We start from the raw sequence: 16,773 nt of genomic DNA, 5'->3' as shown, positions 1-16,773 counted from the left end.
ACCTATCTACAAAGGGAGAAAGTGCTGGTGTATTTAAGTAAGAAGGACCCCCAGCTTAGGGAGAATGAGTAAACTAATTAATAAAAAGAATATTTGTGACCTGAGTGTTTATATCAGTAATAGTCATTTAAATTTCTGGTGGAGACTATTGACTTTTTAAGCTAGAGAGAAAATTATTAGGAGTAGAGTATTATGATCACAAAACATAGATCCACAATAAAATCCATATAAAAATATCAAAAGATTTGTCCCTGTTATGTCTTTTTCAATTTTTTTTTCCCTGCCCACTTGTCAAGCCTTAGCCTAGGTATAAAGCTAAGGATACAGTCCAAGGAAAGTTTAGTCCCAGATTGTCGAATTATTGTCTTTTCACAGCCTGGAAAAGTTCATGGCTTTTGCATTTCTTTTACTTTATTTCACAGATTTAAAAAATTCACCTAACTTTTAAAGTTTGACATTGTTGAGTATTGCATTTTTAAGTGAGAAATGCATTCTCAGATAAACTCATAGAGCTATATCTGAATAAGTCATTTGTGTTCATTTGGGACTTCTAGAGAAGGTCATTTGGTGTAATACTAACAAAAATCCTGATTTAAATATTAGCAGTTTGATTTGGTTTTAACCTTAGATTTCAACTCATTGTACTTTCAGGACAATTTCTTCAGACGTTATGTAGAATAAAAAGAAAGGTCTCGTACTCACAAGTGACTCAGTACAATTCACTCATTCAACCAACATGTGTAGAATATTTAATATGTGCCATACTCGTATGAGGCTCTGGGGATAAAAAAATAATAATAAGAGCTAATACCCTGTGCCTTCAAACAAGTTTCAGTCTATATTTCTGGGAGGAAAATAAAAAATTTAAATCAAAAATACAAGATTAGTGACGTGTACTATCATAAAGATATACAAAGGTTATGGTGACAGCATAGTGAAGATGACTACTAGTTCAGCACACATGGGTGGTGAAAGGTTTCTGGAGGGTGAAAGGCTGCGTTCTTTCTTGAAAGAAGAATAGTCATGGAACAGAAAAAGCATAAAGGCCTCTAACAACATAAAAAATTTAAAGAGCAAATACTTTGGTGTGGCTGTGGTGAGGAGATGCAAATGGTAAAATGGTGGTAGATGAAGGTGGAGAGTTACACGGGCCAAACCAAGAGCACTTTCTAGCCATATTAAGGGCATTTGCATGTATCCAGAAAATATTCAGGATCCATTGGTGAATTCAAATCCTGGATTAATATGACTAGTAATACATGCAAGACCCTATGCTGAGCAATTTACACATATTACCTCATTTAATTCTGATAAGATTATGCCTCATTTTAGAAACTTGTGTAGCTTTACCAGAATCTGATACCTAGTGATTAGAGGTACAAGATTAGAACCCTAGAACTACCTGACAATGGCAGCAGAAGATGGTGAAAACTATGTTCTGAATTACTGATTCATGAATGCCGCGAAAATGACTTTGATTAAAACCTTGAAGAGATAAAATGTCTGAGAAGAACCTGAAAATAATATATTTGTCTAAACCTGATGTTTGAGAACATAGAATGGCTCCTAAGTCGATTTACAGTCTAAGGGAAATTCATTTAAAGGATCGTTAAAAAAAAAAAAAAAAAAAAAAAAAAAACCTGGTTAGCTTTAAATAGCATTTTCAAAGCCTGCTGTTTATACCCAGGAGAGAATTTCAATGAATAATGCCATAGTAGCATATGGATAGGTTTCCCATAAATTCAAGGATATGATGATGTGAATCCCAATTGATGGCATCCATCTTTTTCTCTCCATACCCTCCTGGCTCTTCTTTAAATTTTTATAGCCTTTGTTTCTCAAGTAGTGCCTGAATTATTGTAATGTCAGCTTTATTATTAAGTTCTCTCTTGTGTATTCCGCTTAATTAACTAACTTTATAATACATTCATAGAGATGAGGTATGGGTTGGAAAGGAGTGATCTCATTTGATGATCTGGTTCAAATTTTTTAAAGTAAGCAAAATTAAGTAGTTTATAATTCAGTTCTTTTTAGCCATACTATTTTACTTTGTTCAACTTTGACTTTGCTAATGACCAAGGCAATAACATAATTATGAAATAATTCATTTTGAAAATCATAATGTTCTTAACTGGCTACTTGTGCTATAAACATAGTAGCATCTGAAGAAAAATTATGGTGACCCTCTTGCACTTAGAGACCAGTGCTTGGTTCTTTTTCAATATCAAAATATGCTAGTGGAGATTCTCTAACTGGCTGACAAATGCTAAGATTACTAATTATCACTGTTAGCATCATAAAATGAGTCTACTTGAACTAGAGCTATTGGTTTCCCCTCTACCTAGATCTATAAAACAACTTTATTACATATATGTATATGGAGATAGAATTATAAACAGATTGATAGATGGATCAAATTGACTGATATTCATATATAGTCAGAAAATTATTTCCTCGTATTTTAATGTTTGCATTTTGTGTATCTTCTCATTTCTTGCTGGGCTAAGTATACAGTTAATATTATGTCCACTAACAGCATTTATTGAGTGCCTACTGTGTATTGGCCTTATTATTAGGTACTGTACTTGATTGCCCCCTTCCTTTTTTAGAATAGATTTATAAAAACTACAAGAAAATTACAGAATCAGTAGTAAGAAAGTAAGAATATAAAAATACTTCATATGGATTTTCTTGGAAGATAGATGGAAATTAGGTGTTAGAAGCTAGTAAGAATTTTCTCAAGATTAAAATAAAATCTATATTATGCCCCAAAGCATTAACCATAACACATATCCACACACACACACACACACACACACACACACACTGGTCAAATACAGTCATTTTTGGCTTATACAGCTGTAATAGGAAATTTTAACTGCTCAAATTTCTTATTATTTCTGAGCTTATTTTCTGGGCCTTTCACTGCAGAAAAAAGTGAGAATCAAAATAAAAAATTGTTGACATCACCAGTAATATTAGCCATAACTTATAAATTGCTTGGAAAAACACATTTGATACGTTTTAACAATAATCCTGTTAAATTACACTTACACATTTTAAAAAGTAATAAAATAAAGATAAGGAAATCAAACTTTTGTTTTTATTTAAAACACTAACAAGATTTATATAACATTAAATTCCATTTTATAGTAGCAGTAATTTTGCATGTGCAGTTTTAAAACCAAAATAAAATGTATCCTGCTAGATTGTAGCCAGCTTTAACCTTCTGCTTAAATACTGAAGAAATAGCTTGTGAGCTGTCAAAAGGGAGCAGAATCCATAGCTTAAAGCCAATTTTTGAAAGAAAATTGGAATTTTACATGTAGTAATTGGCAATTTATCTCTTCCATTGCCTTGATAATTATCTAAATGACCCACAAGAATTAATACATTGCCAACATATAAACAATGCATTCCTTTTTCCTGAAAAGATTAATTACAGCTTACATTTTAACAACATGAAAATTTAAGTTTTCACCTGTAGGCTGCATAAATCAGTTTTGTACCACAAAAGCCACATCTGTCAGCATTTTAAAATGTATTATTTACCAAAAGTAGTGATGATGGACTAAATTTATAGCACATAAAATAATCATATAAAAATAATTATAATCAACATTAATAAACCAAACTATAAATGACTACATTATAGTGGGTATTTCAAAATAAAATCTTATGTCATGCCTTATATATTTTTACAAAAAGTGGCATGTAGATACAAATGAATAAATGTAACCACTTAATTATTTTGAAAATATCCGTAAGATTTAGCTGTTTTCATATGGTTGATATGTAAGAAATTTGTTTTAATAATTTATAGGTAGGAAATGATCCTAAAAAATAAGATGCAAGATTATGTTTCAGTTTCTTCCTCCCAATACATTTTTATGTCCCTATTTGATGAATTTTTCTAAATTCCATTTGCACACTTAAAAATTCTAAATCGTTGCATATGTTGTATTGAATAGAATGTGAACTTCTCAGCAAGATATTAGGTCCCTCTCTAAATGTAATCCAAATTGATATCATTTCTATCAATTTCTGCAAGTTAATGTATTCTCTGGAATAATTAGATTATTTGGATGCTTCATGAACAAAATAAATGTATCTTCATCATATCTAAGATTCTTCTATGACTTCCAACTGGAATATTCAGAAAACGATCACATTACAAATGGTCACTCTAGCTTACATGCCACTTTGCTGAAATGTTCTTGCCAGTGAGAAATCATCACTTTGTCCTTGGAATTTCTAAATATTTTATTGTTCAAAGGCGTAATTCTTTACTAAGCTGTAAACTCATTGAGATAAAGAACTGTAGTCTGTATATCTGTGTGTCTCAGAAAGTGTTTTACACATAGTTAGGTTCCAATATACATGTAATCAAATAAATAAAGGAAATGTGATTTACAAAAATACTAAGGAATAGTATGTTGCCTACCAGGTCAAAAAGAAAGAATCGGGGCCGGGCGTGGTGGCTCACGCTTGTAATCCCAGCACTTTGGGAGGCCGAGGCGGGTGGATCACGAGGTCAGGAGATCGAGACCACGGTGAAACCCCGTCTCTACTAAAAATACAAAAAATTAGCCAGGCGTGGTGGCGGGCGCCTGTAGTCCCAGCTACTCGGAGAGGCTGAGGCAGGAGAATGGCGTGAACCCGGGAGGCGGAGCTTGCAGTGAGCCGAGAATGCGCCACTGCACTCCAGCCTGGGCGACAGAGCGAGACTCCGTCTCGGGAAAAAAAAAAAAAAAAAAAAAAGAAAGAATCGGATAATTTTATTTACCATAGATAAGCAATATCCCTTGCTTTATTTTGGGTAACAAGCTATAACTGGCTTGAGTCATGTAAAAACATAATATATGCAGGTCTTACTACAAATTAATTGTTAATTCTAAATTTGGGAACACATTTTAGGTAGGGTAAAATGATGATTTTGTTGTTAACACATTTTCTTCCCTAAACTCTTTTTTTAAAAACCTCCATTATGTTTGATCCAGTCTGTTGGTTGAAGCACAATCTGTACTGCTTCAATTACTCAGGATGAAATTAGCCACATCATTATTAACACCAGCTAGAAATTTTGGAATGATTATTAATGGTAGCACATGAAGCAGAAAGAGGACCAGCTGACCCTGGTGGAGTAATAAAGTTAATTAATCAAGCAGGAGGCAGATTTCATATTTATGAGTCTACCCAGAGGAGGACAAATTCCAGTATATAAGACTTTAATTTAAAGTAATCTCCAATCAATAGCACACTTTCAACATTGGCAGCTGTAGCCATCTAAATGCAAACATTAGTGGGAAAGAGGAATTTTCTAGCAGTTAGGTTGTCTGAATATAAAGTGGCCTGTCCTATAAGGTAGCGAAGGCCCCTCATAATAAGAATTTGTGCTGAAGCTTATTGGTAACCTGTTTAGCATGTGGTAAAAGAAATCCCTGCTTTGTTTAGGAGGTTGTGATACAAGTTTAATGTAAGTTCGAACATTGAGATTTCATAACAACATATTTGTGAGTTCTAATTATGTTCCAATCACTTTTTAAAAATCTTTTCTGGTTACCAAAACATGTATAACCTTTGCAGAAGATACTATTATGCCAATTTTACAGATCAAGAAAGTAAAGCATAATGAATGAAGTATAGTAACTTAACAGTACCCACAGGTAGTAAGCATTGGAATGGGGTTATTATGGCATTAGGCCCTTTTTATACTAATGCTTAGAACCAAAATTGAGTTCCCTTTCTACCCATTCAGTACTTTCACTTTTCTTTTTCACCTTAGTCATTATTTATAATTTTCTACATGATTATTTTTTGTTATTACCTCCAATTCGTCACCCTCCCTTAATTACTTATATTTTGCCTTAGCATAATGTGTCTTTGAATATAAGTGGATTTTCAGAAGACTATTTATAAATCTCAATGCATCAAGTTCACAGAGCTGTGCAGTGTTTTAATGCATATTTCTGGATTAATGTACACATGGTAGACCAAGTATAACACTCCAAAGAGGCAAAATAATGCAGCTAGTTTGATTTACTTAAATATGCAGGGTCTTGACGAAGAGTAACTATTTGCACAGAAAGTGGAAGTCTCCCTTTAAGAGAGACTGAATTGACAAAAAAAAAAAAAAGATATTTTATTTCAATTAGCCTAGATCAAATAAGGATTTTAAATGATGGGAACCAGGCTTATGTACCATAAGACAGATTGAATACCTTAATATGAAAAATATTAAAGATCATAACTTTGCTAAATGGGCTGGAAAGAAAATCATTAACTATTAACAGGTACTTAGATGTTGTAAAATGTGCATATCAAAGGGCAGTGTTAACAGTGTGGCTGATATTTAAAAGAAAAGTAACAAATAACAGTAGATCTATTTCTTAATACAGAAATTAAGCTTATTTTTAAGGCAATAACATATAGCAACGTATGTAAAATATTATTTCTTTGGTATATAAACCATCATCCCTTGACTGGAAGTTTTTACAAGATCAGGGAACATTTCTTTTGTTTCTTTTTTTAAAAGATTCTCATTTGTGTATGCTGTGTGAATTTGTTCTCTTAGCGAATTTGAGGTAGGCACTACAGTATTATTAACTATAGTCACCATGCTGTACATTAGATTCTTAGAACTTATTCATCTTATAACTGAAGACTCGTACTCTTTGACTAATATTTCCCCCATTTCTTTCTCATTTTTTACCTCTTATATTGCTTTGCATGCACCTGGCAGATAGAAGGCGTTCAATGAATTTCATATGAATTAATATTATCCAATAAATACACAATACTCGGTATTTATAAATACTCAATGTTGCTTCAAACACATGTATTTTATTATTCTACCTATATATTTTTAGTATTTTATTTTTGTTTATTTTGTACATATATTAATAACAAGCAGTCTGCTGAATGCTAAGGAAACAAAGGAGATAATATATGGTCTCTGTCTTCAGGAAGCTTATCATTAAACCACACTAGAGATAAGAGAGTTCCTGATTTATGTCATTCCCAAAGTCTGATTTTAATTTGACTTGATTTGAGATGGATTTTTTTTTCTATCAGCAATCATATAAATTGCTTGAATTTTTCTTTCAAGCTATTTGACTTTACAACCTTGAATTCTTAAAGAGAGCAAAAATGTTCCTTAGGTATTTCAAACTGCCCCAAATTTAGTGAAAAATATATTCTCTATGTAACACTTGAAGAGTTAGAGCCATTCTTCAGACTACACAAATCAGCTTTATTGACTTGTATTTTGATATGGCTTATCAAAAGTCGTATTTTAGTTGTTAGAAAAACATCAAAGGCAAAGTGAAGAAAACCTAATTTCTCATTATATTAATAACAATATGGAGGCCTATTGAGAACTGCTGGTATGATTCTTAATTGTGGCTGACCTCTCACCCTCATCTGTTGCATGGTCATGCACTAAGCTCAAGTAGGGAATACAAGTATTGTGTTGTTTAGTAAGTACTGATAGAATGATGTTTTAAAGCATTAGGGGAGCTCTAGCTGGTTGTAGAGTATCATAGCGATGATATATAAATGTGGTTCTTATGGGGAAAGGGTAGAAATACATGATGCTGAGATGAAGTTGACTTTTGGGAAGTCACAGACTGGAAGGATCACATAGCATGGGGTTTTGGTTCCTGTTACAATTTTATGTCCTGGTCAAATTCTATCCACATGGTAATCCATTATTTTTCAGAGCTGAAAAAAAATCTGAGAATTGCATGAAAGAGTTGTAAAAATGTCCAAGTCAGGTTAAAAGTATTTCATATAAAATATATGAATATTAAATATTATGTTTATGTCAAAATATAAAAACATAGTTTAAAAAAATTTAATTTGCATGGTGCCAGTCTTCAATAAAAATCATTTAAAATTATCTAATGTAACATCTTCTCAATTTGTATTAGCCCAATGCAAAACAGCTGTTTGTGCTTTTTTCACCATTAAGTCACAATACTGAATGGACAAATGTTTATAAAATAAACCCAGCCAGTTCTACAAAGGCCTGTATGAAGAATTAAGAAGCAGCTTAAGGGCCGTGCGCAGTGGCTCACGCCTGTAATCCCAGCACTTGGGGAGGCCGAGGCAGGCAGATCACGAGGTCAGGAGATGGAGACCATCCTGGCTAACACGGTGAAACCCCGTCTCTACTAAAAATACAAAAGAATTAGCTGGGCGTGGTGGCGGGCGCCTGTAGTCCCAGCTACTAGGGAGGCTGAGGCAGGAGAATGGCGTGAACCCAGGAAGCAGAGCTTGCAGTGAGCCGAGGTCGCACCACTGCACTCCAGCCTGGGCGACAGTGCGAGACTCCGTTGCAAAAAAAAAAAATAGAAGCAGCTTAAGTATTCATGTTACACTTTACTTTTTCAAGGGAAACAGTAGTTCCCTTGAAATTTAAATTGAGTAACAAGAATTCTTGGCAAAATTGCAGGAGCGCTTAAAAGATTTAGCTGTGTGTGCACAAACCCAAGCATGACATGTGTGAGCACATTACTGTACTATAAAGATAGGCAAAGGAGCAGAATACGGCAATCTTACTGCTAGATATAAAATAGCTGATTCACATCAAACTGAATTTCATGTTCTCTTATGCTTCTGGAAAACAGCATTCATTTAAAAATTCTCTTGCACTATAGTTTTTTTAAATTAGTTATCTTATATTTGCTGGATACATAATCAGTGAGCAGACTAAATAATTTTGTCAACAAATAATTTTGGCAATTCCATCAACAATAAACATGGCAATATTACTGAATTTAGCACACATAAGTGTGTGTATATATATGTACATATATACACACATTCATATACATAATACATATATTCGTATATACTTCCTATTCCCATTTTGAGATAAAGGAATGAAATTATCATTATTTTAAATATTGTTACATAAGTTGTTACCCTTGGAATTAAAAATAATTTGTTTTAAAATTTGATATAGTTTGTGTTAAATTTAATATGGAGGAGAAAGAGAAGGGCACTTGAGACAAAGCAGTAAAAGCTAAAGCAAGCAGAAGAATGTTTAATTGTTCAACTTGTTCATTCACCCATGTACTCAATCAAAGCATATTAATAAATGGGCCAGATATAGATGTAGGCACTAGGGATTCAAAAACTAAAAAGGATATACCAGTTCCCTGCTTTCACAACAGCTAGTGAGAAGTTCAGAATATTAAACCAGATTCCAGTAGAAGGCAATATGTATTGTATAAGGGAGCACAAGGAGAAAAATGCAAACAAACGTGTCAAGGAAAGCTGCCAAAAGGTAATGTCTTAAAGGAAACTTGAAGGTTAAGTCAAACTTGGCCGTGAAAGTAGGGGTGCAGTGAGGGTGGAGGGACCAGATGAGAGAATAGGGGAGCTTTTGCTCTCTTTAGACAGAACAGTATGTGTGCAAGTGTAGAGATCAAAGAGAGCATGGAGCTTTCTAGTAACTGGAAGAATATCAGTATAGCTAGAACTGTGCTTTTCAAAAAGTGAGCCCTGTGCCAAAGGCATTAGCAACACCTGGGAACAGAAGAGAAATGCACATTTTTCAGACCTCCCACTAGACCCACTAAATCGGAAACTCTAGGTGTGGGACCCAGCATTCTGTGTTGACAAGCCCTCTGGGTTATTTGGCTGCAAGCCCTGGTTAGAGAACCAATGTCATCCTCAAATAGCACAAGATCGGCAGCAAGGAATGGTGGGGATGATGATCTCAGTACAAGAAACACAAGATGTGTGGCTAGTGAGGACCATGCAATGCCATCCTTACCTTGCTACTGAGGCTCAAATTTCCTAGGTTTTTATTTTTCTTCCAGCTGTATGTAGTTTTGGAGACAGGCAATCCAGTCACAGTGAGCTTCCCGTAACTGACTTCCCTGAAACCACTGCGAACACATCTAATTATTTCCTCACCTTCATTTTGTCACACTAAAAATAAAACCTTCCAAATATCTTTTTTCATTGACACTCCTATATCTCTCATAACTTCCAAATTCCCTAAAGACTATTTTAGCCTTAAAAAATTCACCTACTGAAGGTGCTAGAACCTTGGGAATCATCAATTTAAATTCTAATACATGCTTGCTCTCTGCCAGCATTTAAGCCTGCATATGTCTCTCTGACAGTTCATATTTGGTCTGTGAACTTTCTGAAGACGCAGTAAATTATGACCTGCTCACCAGAACCTTCTGAGAAAACTGGAGCTAAGCCATCCCAAGTCAAACCTTCCAAGAAAATCTAGATATTAAGTTATCTGGGAAACTTAGTGAATCTAGATAGCTAGGGGTAATGGTGATATGTTAGCAATGGAAAGTTAGACACCAAAACTAACATGCCATGCAAAGGCACTTGTCTCAGGCTCAGTAACATAGCTGTACATTCTAATTGGTGAAAGAAAAGATGCTACATTCAATTAGGCATCATAGGACTTGGTTTCTTGGCTCATGAGCATTCTCCTCTTTAGAACCATAAATGAAATAAAGCAAACATGCTATATTATCTTCCTTTGCTCTAAAAATGTGAAACTCTCCAGGTATTGGGACCTAAGGAAGGCAATGTAGTTGATTTATGTTTTGGTTTCCTCATGGGAAAACTAGAAATTTATTCATTTGTATGTAGAGTCATTCATTCAGAAATATTCTTGAGAACCCATTCTGTACATACTCAGGCTATAGCAGAAATAGACAAAAATCCCTGCTGTCCTGGAGCTTATATTCTAGAGAGATGAGAAAGACAGCAAACAAACAATAAGCAAAACATTTTATATGCAGAGGTGTGGTGTTTTGCCTAGATTTTCCCTTCAGGACCCAACTAGTGGGAGTTCTGCCTGCTGAAAGCTCATAGTTGAAGGCTCATAGCTGCAGACATTGCCCCTGGCCAAAAGAAGCTGCATGCCCCAGGGTCATGCCCTCTTCCTGGGGACAGTCAGAATCCAAGACTCCTCAATGTGATGTACAAAGACCCATGCCCATTGTGTCAATTAAAGACAACCCAGAAGAAGACCATCCCAGCTCCAGCACTCCTTGGGGTCTGCTGAGGTCTTTGCAGCTACCACGTGTCAAGTCAACAGCTGCATCTTTCCATGGGCTTCCTGCACTCCCACATGTTCATGCTGAGGTCACTCCCCAGAAAACATGCTGCAAGCCAAGCTCCATTGCAGAATCTGTGTCCCAGTAAACCCCATCTAAGACAGATAATAAGAGATATTCTGGTGAAGAGTAAAGCTGAGAAGGAGGATAGGAAGTATCTGCCTCCTAATGTGAGAAAAGTACTCACTGCAGTATCTGACACAAGTAACACGTGATCATTCAAAGTTAACTATCACCATAATCCTAACTGTTACTCCAAACTAGGCAACTGGCAAAAACTTCAGGGAGGATGGCCTTACTTTGGTCTTGAAGAAAAGGAAGAACTTATACAAGCAGAAAGAAGAAAGAAAATTTTTATGTTAGCAACTGATTCATGCAATTCAATTTGGCAGGTATTTCGCAGGTAAATTGCAAAAGAGAATTAGCAAAGAGGAATTTTGTGTAAAAGTTCAAGCTTTGTACTTACTTAAACTTGGATTTAAATTTTGACTTGATCACATCTCAAATAGGGGACTTTGAATAAGTCAGTTAACCACTCTGTGCCTCAGTTTCCACATCTGGAAAATGGATATAAGGATACCACCTACTTTCTAAGGTTCCTGTGAGTATACAGTGATTCAATGCATGTAAAGTACTTAACAACAGAAGAGTATCCAGCTATCATGTGGTTAGAGCTCAATAAATGATTATTAATACTGATATTATTGTTACTAGTTTTGAATCTTAAATTCCATTCTAATAGCTTCAAAATAGTGTTTAAAAATGTTCTTTACCTTCTTGCATATAGATACCATATAAAAGCAATCAAATCGTTTTCTTATTCCTCTCCTGATATTTTATTTTTTATACCCATGAATTTACTATTAAGATAGTTAGTCAGTTTTGGTGTTAGTTTTTGTTTAATTTATACAGGTGACATAAAAGGAGGAGTGGAATTCCCCAAGGTATGTTGACCTCCCAGGGCTTAAGCACTGGACAATTTGACTCAGCTAAAGAAACTCCACGTTTTGACTTCTGAGGTACCAAATCTTAGTGAGCACAGTAGGCAAGCCAGGGGGCCTCCATTAGGCCCATTCCAGCAATATCACCTTGTAGATCCAGAACCACTGTCTCTACTGTTTCTATGGTAATCAAATTATTTAGAAGTTGGCCTACTCTTCTTTTAAACACTTAACACATCAAATGTCTCAGCGCAAACAGACAACATAGGACAGTGGTTAGAAGCTCGAACTCAGGAATTGGACTATCTGGAAGTAAATTCTGGTTCTGTCCTTTCTAACTATGTGACCGTGTGCAAGTTAATTAGCCTCTTTGTGCCTCAGTTTCTCCATCTATTAAATGTAGGTAATAATACTACCACTTCATATGATTATTTTGAAGACTAAATAAGTTAACATATGTGTTTGGAACTATGGAGAACACATAAAAGCTCTCAAACGTGTTTTTTAATATGATAATTACTACCCTTCTTCTGAGAGAAACTCCACTGAGTTCAGTATGATTTTTTGGACCACCCTGTGCTGTGAATCAGCTGCTACTCACCTACGTAAAGAAAAAAGGAAATAATAAAAAAGAAGAAGAGTGTAATTCTGGCAAAAGAGCTTTTGTAGGACAGCTTCTGTGGAATCCTCCTCTGTTTTCAAGTGGAAATGAGAAGACTTATGTATCATAGCCACCTACTCCACTATAAATTTTTTAAAATTAAAATAATAGCCATCTCATGAATTTCCTTGCACAGAAATAAGCAACTTACCCGAAAACAAGCTTAAAGTATAATAATATATTGAAAATGGTATTTTTGGCTCGGAATAGGTATTAGGTATGTTATCACTTCTTGAATATAAACACAGAATATCTTGCTTGAAGAAGGATTTTACTTTTCAAATTATTGGATAGACACAGTTTTGAAAGTATTTGAACTTGAATAAAATCATTTTGTTTACTGAGCATAATAACTGAAAAGAAGGCTACTCCATTCTTTTCTAAGTTATTCCAAGTTATCTGACAGACAAACAGAGCACCAAGTAGGAACACACCAAAAAGACTTGGGGCTTCCTAATTACCTTTGTCACGCGCCTCTTTTTTCTGTCACGTTCTGTGCTGCAGCTCAGAATGCCTTTGAATCCTTGTGAATCTTTGACAACTACTTATTGTTTAACAGAATAGTCCCAAACATATATATAACTAATTTAAGTTATTAATGTCACTCAATAGAGATGAGAGAAATACAAGAATAGTCCAAATTTCATGTTTTAAACAAAAAGATGAATTTTTAAGAAATTATTATACTTTAAGTTCTAGGGTACATGTGCACAACATGCAAGTTTGTTACATATGTACACATGTGCCATGTTGGTGTGCTGCACCCATTAACTCGTCATTTACATTAGGTATATCTCCTAATGCTTTTTAAAGCAGTAAGTAGCACGACTTTCCCCATATGTATAATAACATATCTAAATTGGTTTTAATTTTTATAAGGATGCTTTCTCAGAGGACTAAACAGAGGAATAGTGATTTTTTAATCCGCATTTCTCTTTTTCCTAAGAGCATTTGAGGCAGTTTAAAATGTATGCACAAAATGTTTAATAGATGAGAACTAAAATAGAAAATTAGGTCCATATACACAAGAGGGCACAAAGTGTCATTCTGATAATCATTACTAGAGATGCACATGTATGTGCCATCTCTGCCTCTGAAATTTCCAGTAGCAGCCAGAGAACAGAAAAGTTATCATACACTCATGAAGCGGACATGTTCTAAGAAAGATTTATAGAGGCCATTGAGGAAAATGGCCTCAAGCAGCTTTTTCAACAAATACAAAAGTTTTTTGTTTGTTTTTACATGACATTTTCTGACTACAACCTTTGACAGAGCCAAGGTAAAGTTTCACTGATTGAAGATGAGTTTTCCATGATGGGAGAAAGGAAGGTACTTAATTCATTCCATGCACACAGACTTTAAAAGACAAACTATACCTAGAAAGTAAATGAAAGGAGTTACCTTTTAAATTTATTTTCTAAAAATTTTGTCTGTTACTCAGGAACTTAAAATTATAATAATCTAATAGGACCCTTTGATTGCAGATATCACATAAACCATGAGCTAGGTTAAGCAAAGAGGAATGAAGAAATGTCCCAGACCAGGCTTCAAAAACGATTGAGACAAGAAACTGGAAAATTCTTCAAAGGAAAGACAGCTTTTATTCCTGATCCGCACAGCCACTCATCTCTGTTTTGTGCTCTGAAGATTGGTTTTACCTGTGTCTGTGTTCATTTAGGAAAATATGTCTATGGCTTATAAATCACATTTCCCTTAGTGTCAACCATGCATGAAAATTGCCAAACTGATTGTGAATCCTAATCCCAAATTCCTGCAAGAGGGAATGTGGTTGGTCCAGTTTGGGTCAGGTCTCCGTCAGTAATCCAATGCATGTGGCTGGGTGCCAGAGACAGGGAAAACAGTCTTCCAAACTCCTGCCCTGTGGGTGGAGGGAGTTTTCAGAGACAGGGCTGAACAGATACCTCAGAAGATGTTTACTAAGAATTTTGAGGTCGGTCTTTAATGAGTGCTTAGAATGTGAATTATCTACTTTCATATCAATAGATGATACAAATGGTACAAAAATACGGTGAAGCAATAGAGAAATCCTTCCACTATAAATGTTGAGAAGCCCAACCAGTGTTTTTGCAAAAGTAAAAATAAAACCTCTCCACATTTACACTAAAATGGGCTGCAGGCAAAGCAAAGATTGTCCTTAGGAAGCAGATTTGAATCTGCCCCCACCATTAGATATACTCTAGATTGAGAGTTCAGAGTCCCACACCACAGGATACTGTGAAAAAAGATGATTCTGGCCTGGAAATTTTTCAAAGCAGGTGTTGTTGCAAGTCATCAAAAAGAAACCCGAGGAGTAATGCTCCCATGGAAAAAGTTATATTGAACTGCGTAGCTCTGCACTATGCTTTCCTGGATAAGCTATAGAAAAAATATGCTTGTACAAAATGGAAATACCTTGTCTCATTGTGTGAAGTTTTGATCAATTGCCTTTTGTCTGCCAAAGAAAATGATTTTCATTTTGATAAAGTTGGTGATGCTCAATTCTTTCTGGCAGCAGTAGGATAGCAGAATTATTTGTATCCTGAAGTTAATTCTTGTTGTTGAAAATTACACCCATATCATCAGCATGTAGGAAGATGCTTATCTTTCTTATCTTTCTATCTGCCATGATGGCAAATACCCAGTTTGTCTAAAATCAGTGCCATATTGTGAAGATACTAGTTAAAAATTAATAAGTAAAACACAATACTGTTTTTATATTACACAAGGTGAATGGATATGTCAGGAAATGTTCCCTTTCATTTGTTTTAGAAAGGTATTTACTCCCACATTTGTAGATCCTAATATGAAGCTTCATTTTTTACTTAACTCAATTCCCTAGGCAATGAAGTCAAAATTTTGTGAAAAAATCAATATGCATAACTAAACAATCTTATTTTCTTCAAAATAATAGTAGTAAATAGGGCAATACTGTGCCAAAAACCTTCTTGCTGCTAATGTAAATTATTTAACTTGGAGACCTCACACACATGGCTTAAGGAGAAACAGGGTGTAAATAATTGAAAAGATGCTGAAAAAATTGATGGAGCCATAGTTTTGTGCCACCATGGGGTTGGCCTTTTTTTTATTTTTTATTTTTTATTATTATACTTTAGGTTTTAGGGTACATGTGCACAATGTGCAGGTTTGTTACATATGTATCCATGTGCCATGTTGTTTTGCTGCACCCATTAATTCGTCATTTAGCATTAGGTATATCTCCTAATGCTGTCCCTCCCCCCTCCCCCCACCCCACAACAGTCCCCGGAGGGTGATGTTCCCCTTCCTGTGTCCATGAGTTCTCATTGTTCAATTCCCACCTATGAGTGAGAACATGCGGCGTTTGGTTTTTTGTCCTTGCGATAGTTTACTGAGAATGATGTTTTCCAGTTTCATCCATGTCCCTACAAAGGACATGAACTCATCATTTTTTATGGCTGCATAGTATTCCATGGTGTATATGTGCCACATTTTCTTAATCCAGTCTATCGTTGTTGGACATTTGGGTTGGTTCCAACTCTTTGCCATTGTGAATAGTGCCACAATAAACATACGTGTTCATGTGTCTTTATAGCAGCATGATTTATAGTCCTTTGGGTATATACCCAGTAATGGGATGGCTGGGTCAAATGGTATTTCTAGTTCTAGATCCCTGAGGAATCGCCACACTGACTTCCACAATGGTTGAACTAGTTTACCGTCCCACCAACAGTGTAAAAGTGTTCCTATTTCTCCACATCCTCTCCAGCACCTGTAGTTTCCTGACTTTTTAATGATGGCCATTCTAACTGGTGTGAGATGGTATCTCACTCTGGTTTTGATTTGCATTTCTCTGATGGCCAGTGATGATGAGCATTTTTTCATGTGTTTTTTGACTGCATAAATGTCTTCTTTTGAGAAGTGTCTGTTCATGGGTTGGCCTTTTTAAAATAGAGTAGTCTCCCATTGAATCTCTCCAGAATTAATCCTGGTGATTGATTAGAGGTTGTTTGAGGTAAATAGTTTGGTGTTCTTCAGAACAGGCTTCAAACAATGATCCAAAAGCTTCCCTTAGAACTTACTCACTTTCAGG

General features: G+C 35.2%; 1 protein-coding gene across 3 annotated transcripts in view; it reads left to right on the top strand.

The window, feature by feature from the left end:
- The window catches only part of EPHA6 (EPH receptor A6), a 960,796-nt gene that overhangs the window by 658,725 nt on the left and 285,298 nt on the right, over nt 1-16,773 (top strand). The window lies entirely within an intron of this gene.

The sequence above is a fragment of the Hylobates moloch genome, unplaced genomic scaffold, assembly GCF_009828535.3.
Source record: "Hylobates moloch isolate HMO894 unplaced genomic scaffold, HMol_V3 SCAFFOLD_4, whole genome shotgun sequence".
NCBI lineage: Eukaryota > Metazoa > Chordata > Mammalia > Primates > Hylobatidae > Hylobates > Hylobates moloch.
This window is presented reverse-complemented; position numbering and strand designations above follow the sequence as displayed.